Consider the following 5,344-nt stretch of genomic DNA (forward strand, 5'->3'; position numbering starts at 1 on the left):
TTGTGGCATGCATGTAGATTTGCACCAAGTATTTCGCTGTTGTGCTTGCAATTAACTAGATATTATTTTCAGTGCTATGTTAATGTGTTTTCTTATTTTGCTCTTCAAATTGTGCTTTTCTGTGTTGTCGTGTGAAATATTGTGACAATAATGGCGTGTGAAAAACGTAATACTAGGCTCCAAAGTAAACTGAGAAATGACAGTGAAGACGAAAGCAGTGTGTTAGCGCCACCGTGTAATGAATTAACTAATGTTCAAACTAGGAGGAGGAGGAGGAGATTAGTGTTTAACGTCCCGTCGACAACGAGGTCATTAGAGACGGAGCGCAAGCTCGGGCGAGGGAAGGATGGGGAAGGAAATCGGCCGCGCCCTTTCAAAGGAACCATCCCGGCATTTGCCTGAAGCGATTTAGGGAAATCACGGAAAACCTAAATCAGGATGGCCGGAGACGGGATTGAACCGTCGTCCTCCCGAATGCGAGTCCAGTGTGCTAACCACTGCACCACCTCGCTCGGTGTTCAAACTAGTAATTTGGTAATTGTGCATAGGGAAATGGAGCGGGCGGCAAATAATGGTGTAGACAGTGAAACAAGTAGTGAACAGGGAAGCATTATCGATCGATCGGTCGGCAACAGCTCGCCTCAGGAATCCGAAATGACAGAACACAATATTGCAAATACTGTAGACTCAGGTTTTGGGTCCTCACCGTTTTCTCAAACAAATCAGGACACATTTTCTGCTCGTCAAAAGAACAGATTCAAGACACTAATACATTATTATTGCAATTAATGCAGCAAATGAAACAAAATCAGAGACAAACACAGCAACAGTTAGACGCAATGGAACAACATCTTCAAAAGTTAGACACAATGGAACAAAATCAGAGACAAACACAGCAAAAGCTTCAAAAGTTAGACACAATGGTGCGAGGTGCCGGGGCTAGTAGTGTATTTATCACTAAATTCTACTAGAATCCACATGTGTAAATCATGCTCTAAGCCCCCCCTATTCTAACTCCGACTTTTGCTGTTGCACAAGGATAAAACAAATACGCGAACTGACTCTAATCAACCCTGCTAGTGGAGTAGCTGAGAATGAGGCACTAAATCACATTGTTAGAAATATCCGTGGCACTTCACTGATTCCACTGTACTGACATCACATAAGGCTAAACGTCGGTTGTAGTTGCTACGTTGTGGCAACAGCAATAGGGAGTTCTGGAGTGTCTGCAGTATGCTGTTGAGATTGTAGTCAGACCCACGCATATGATCACGGCCGTATGGTAGGAAGACACAGTGATAGGCTCTCCTCACGTCGATTAATTGTCTCTGAGGTCTACTCGTTGGGATACATCACTAGTCTAGGTCTCTTCTCTCGCTGGACAGAACTTTATGTTTCCCAATATTGCAGTTCGACGAGGGATGATGGCACGTGGAGTGACTCCACAAGTGTGTGAGGTCATCCATACAGGATCGAACTAGGAGCGACTATTGTTAAAAACTGCTCTCTAATAGAGAGGAGAAGTAAGACATGAGACCATACATTTGTTAGTGTGGCACGATACTGCTTTGTGTATGCAGATCGGCCAATGCTAGTGAGTTGTAAAAACCCAAACAGGTGAGTATAGAGCGTCCCTTTCTGTCCTGAGGCACATGAGGCGCAGGTTCTGACACGATATGTGATGTTCTTCGTGTACTCACGACAACGTGGTCTGCCGCAGGGAATCCCTCCAAGCGGCTGCCGCGTCCGGAGAGCTAGCAGGCTGTCGCGTGTCAGGGTCAACGGCCAGCCCCACTTTCGCTTGTGGCGGGGCGAGGGTCCCGTGTAATCCCTCAGGTAGGCAGCCGGGTGACTGTCAGCGTGTAGGACGGGACGCTCGCCCTCTAGCAGGTAGCCGAAGACCTCTTGTTTTTGCGCTGGCTGGCCTCTGCATTGCCACGTTCCTCGTCATCTGTACAATTCTTACAAAAGTCTTATGCCTAACTTTTTCCCATGACCTTCTATGTTATAATAAATTTACATAATGAAACATTGATGGTCTGTCATTTCAGACACTCTTATTTTACTTTTATAGTTATTAATCTATGGCAATCATTATAACATCTAATCTAGACATGGAAATAATTTATTTTGATATATGTGTAGAGACCGATCTCAGTATGTACATGGTGTGTGATAACTGATGCTTTGTAATGGATGAACAACTAAATGTGCGGGCCCGCACTAATATTACTATTAATTATATAGATCGACAGTAGACATGCTTCAAGAATTAACTACCATATCCCAACGATCCACATTCTACGTCTTTTAATTAAATTATGTTGTTATGCAGGTCTAAGTTTTACTGTGCTATAAAGAACATGCAACTACGCTACTTTCGCTCGCCCGTCGTCCCTCCATCTCGGGTCTGTGGTTTGGTGACCTGAAAAATAGCAACTCAACAGGCGCGCGCCACACTTGTGGTAGAAAACCCCCACAATATTAATCTAGTTATTGTTAAATCCTACAGTTTAACTTATCCTAGTATCGTACTTTCCCTTTTATTTATTTATTTATTTATTTTATTTTATTTATTTATTTATTTATTTATTTATTTTTTTTTTTATTTACCTTATACAATACCCTTACATAGTTCCTGTTACGCTGAGGTGTCTTGCTGCTCGCCGCTATTGACGACAGTGATGTGCGCGCCGTACGACATGACCTCCGAGTTTTCATTACGCCTCACTGAAACTCCAGAGACTGGGTTAGCCATGGCTATACACGACAATAAATTTATAGTTGCAACTTCCTTCTCTATGTGAAGCGGTTTTCGCGATCGAAGTACACCTTTCCAGAAGCAATGTAATATGACCAAGCCAGGACTGGTTCCTGTTGAGGATTCAGACACCCAACACACGCCAGCTACACAGTATGTCACGAATATCCAAGTACAATTCCTTGGTGATTCATCTGTGACAAAAACGAGCAGCACGCTAAATCCCCAACCAGCACATTAGCATGGTAGGCTTTTATGCCCTCATTTCTCTCGTCTAGGGCACCATTAGAGTCAAATGCTCACAGGTTCACCCCGACTTGCAAGACAACGATACCGGCGCAACTCTGCAAAAACTATACTGCCCATATTCACCCTCGAAATCGCGCAATATACCACAATCGTGCAGTGCACTGACGCGTGCCTGCAAGCATTGGTATGAACGTCTCACGAACTGGTTGTGGCCGCTATGGAGCGTATCACGACCTCTCAGAACGCTTCTAAGAGCACGTTCTTGTATGCGCCCGTTTGTGCGACGTCTCGTCACTCATCCTTATCCCTTAACATGGACACCAGATAGGAAAGGACAAAAACATTGCTCATGAAAAGGTAGTGTCTCCTACTCCATCGACATTGGAGATCGCAAACATAAACAAAAAGAGGATAGCAGCAGTAAATTCTTATGCAAGACAACGCAGCGTGTTAATACTTTAGCAATCTTAATCTATTAATGTAACAATTATTGTTCCCCACAGAAAGGTTCATATATTTGCTTATTCTACTATGTACACCACTTAAACTACTATTATTCCACGAACTTCTTTGTGTGAGAGATGTGGTGGAATCCTATGGACTAGCGCCAATCCCTTGTTAGACTCCCCCTCCTCTGACGTGCATTAGGATTTGCAGGTCTAATTTCAATCTCCTGGTTCTCCTGTTGTCCTTGATTTCGCTCTCTCCAATTACGGTCGCTTTGCCGTACGTTATTTCTCCTGTCCCAGATTCCTTGTCTAGATTGACCCTGTTTCCTGACGTTCTGGTTTCCGTGTCTCTGGTTTCCATAACCTTGAGTAGCGTAACCTTGATTTCCGTAACCCTGGTTTCCTAACTGACGAGTGCGATTTTGCGATCTGTTGTCGTCTTCCCTTGCTGGCCCGTGGTATTTGTTATTTTGCGCCTTCTTCCTGTCCTTTGCGTCTTGTTTATCGAAGACTACTTCGAGTTCGCGCAATAGACTCTTGAATGCTTCTATGTCCGATCCACACTTCCCGACAAGTGTCTGTTGATACCTAATAGGCAATTTGGAAAAGCAAAATTTAATGATTTCTCCGTTGCTATATGGACTATCTAAAAACTGATTCTTCTTGAGTAAATCATCAAAAAATTTGGTTGCGTTCTTATGCCCGGACACTTCCAGTTCAGGACAAAATATTATTTCCTCTTTAATCCTGTCTTGCGTTTCCTTTGACCAGTAGGTCCGCAGGAATGCATCAACAAATTCCTGATAGGTCCGACACGTCGCTGCCACACCCCGCATCTTTTCCGCGGCTTGGCCCTCGATGTGTCCACACATGAATTCTAATTTTGCGTGGGTTGGCCATGATGACGGTAATGAATTAGTAAACTGCGTCACCCAGCTCTTCGGATGCATCGACCCTCCATTATCTCTGAACTTTTGGAATTTTAGTATCGACAGGAAGTGATTGTGATCAAAATCCTGTCCGATCCTCGCACTGGTGTTGTCACTCGTTTCCGATACTTGCACGTCTGCTGAGTGTCCTGATCTATCTTGCTGATAACTGTGATGTGCAACCTCTGTATCACAGTGGAAGTGGCACTCAGAATTCACTCTCCTAAGTGGGCTATAATTATTGGAGCTATTACTTGCTGTTTCTGCGTGTGCATTGTTAGTTCCGCACTCTGTCACTGGGCTAGGGCACGGCGGGCTTTTCCTCGGAGACACAATTCTGTGTACTCCATCATGGGTATCCGAACGCGCAGTGCTCGTGTGCCCGTTTTGCTCTAGTTTTGCTATCCGACTCTCTACTTCTTCCATTCGTTTCGTGGAGTTCGCAACCGCGATATTACCTTGAGTTTTTAAGAATGCTAGGGATTTTGAGTGGGCTTGTGTCGCACGTCGCAAGCGACCTACAAGTTGAGAAGTTACTTTTGCGATTTTCATTGCCCCTGTTGCTGCCGTTTGGGCTAGGCCTGCTACTTTTTGTGCTACCATTGACAATTGTTTTGCTTCTCCACATTCTTTCTTTATTGTTAGTAATTCCCCACGAATTTCCCCTATATGCGAAATTATTGCCTCCGTGTCCTTCTTACGCTGTTCGTCAGCTTCTTCCTTCTCCTTCTTACGTTGTTTCTCCTCTTCTTCCTTCTCCCTCTTACGCTGTTCGTCAGCTTCTTCCTGCTACTTACGCTTTTCGTCAGCTTCTTCTTTCATTGATCGTAGGAAGCTCAGTATTGGGTTTACGTCATCTTCTTGATCCTCTTCAAACATGGGCGATGTAACTCTGGACACCTGGGCGCTAGAGCTCTGACGTGACCGAGCTGGCCTCTGTCTGCACTCGTTCGTTT

At 44.5% G+C, this 5,344-nt stretch overlaps 1 non-coding gene across 1 annotated transcript; it reads right to left on the reverse strand.

The window, feature by feature from the left end:
- Nucleotides 1–439: 439 nt before the first annotated feature.
- Nucleotides 440–512, reverse strand: Trnaa-cgc (transfer RNA alanine (anticodon CGC)). The gene has a single exon. It is a non-coding gene; the product is annotated as a tRNA-Ala (tRNA).
- Between the last annotated feature and the right edge of the window lie 4,832 nt (nt 513–5,344).

This window comes from Schistocerca nitens, chromosome 5 (assembly GCF_023898315.1).
Source record: "Schistocerca nitens isolate TAMUIC-IGC-003100 chromosome 5, iqSchNite1.1, whole genome shotgun sequence".
NCBI lineage: Eukaryota > Metazoa > Arthropoda > Insecta > Orthoptera > Acrididae > Schistocerca > Schistocerca nitens.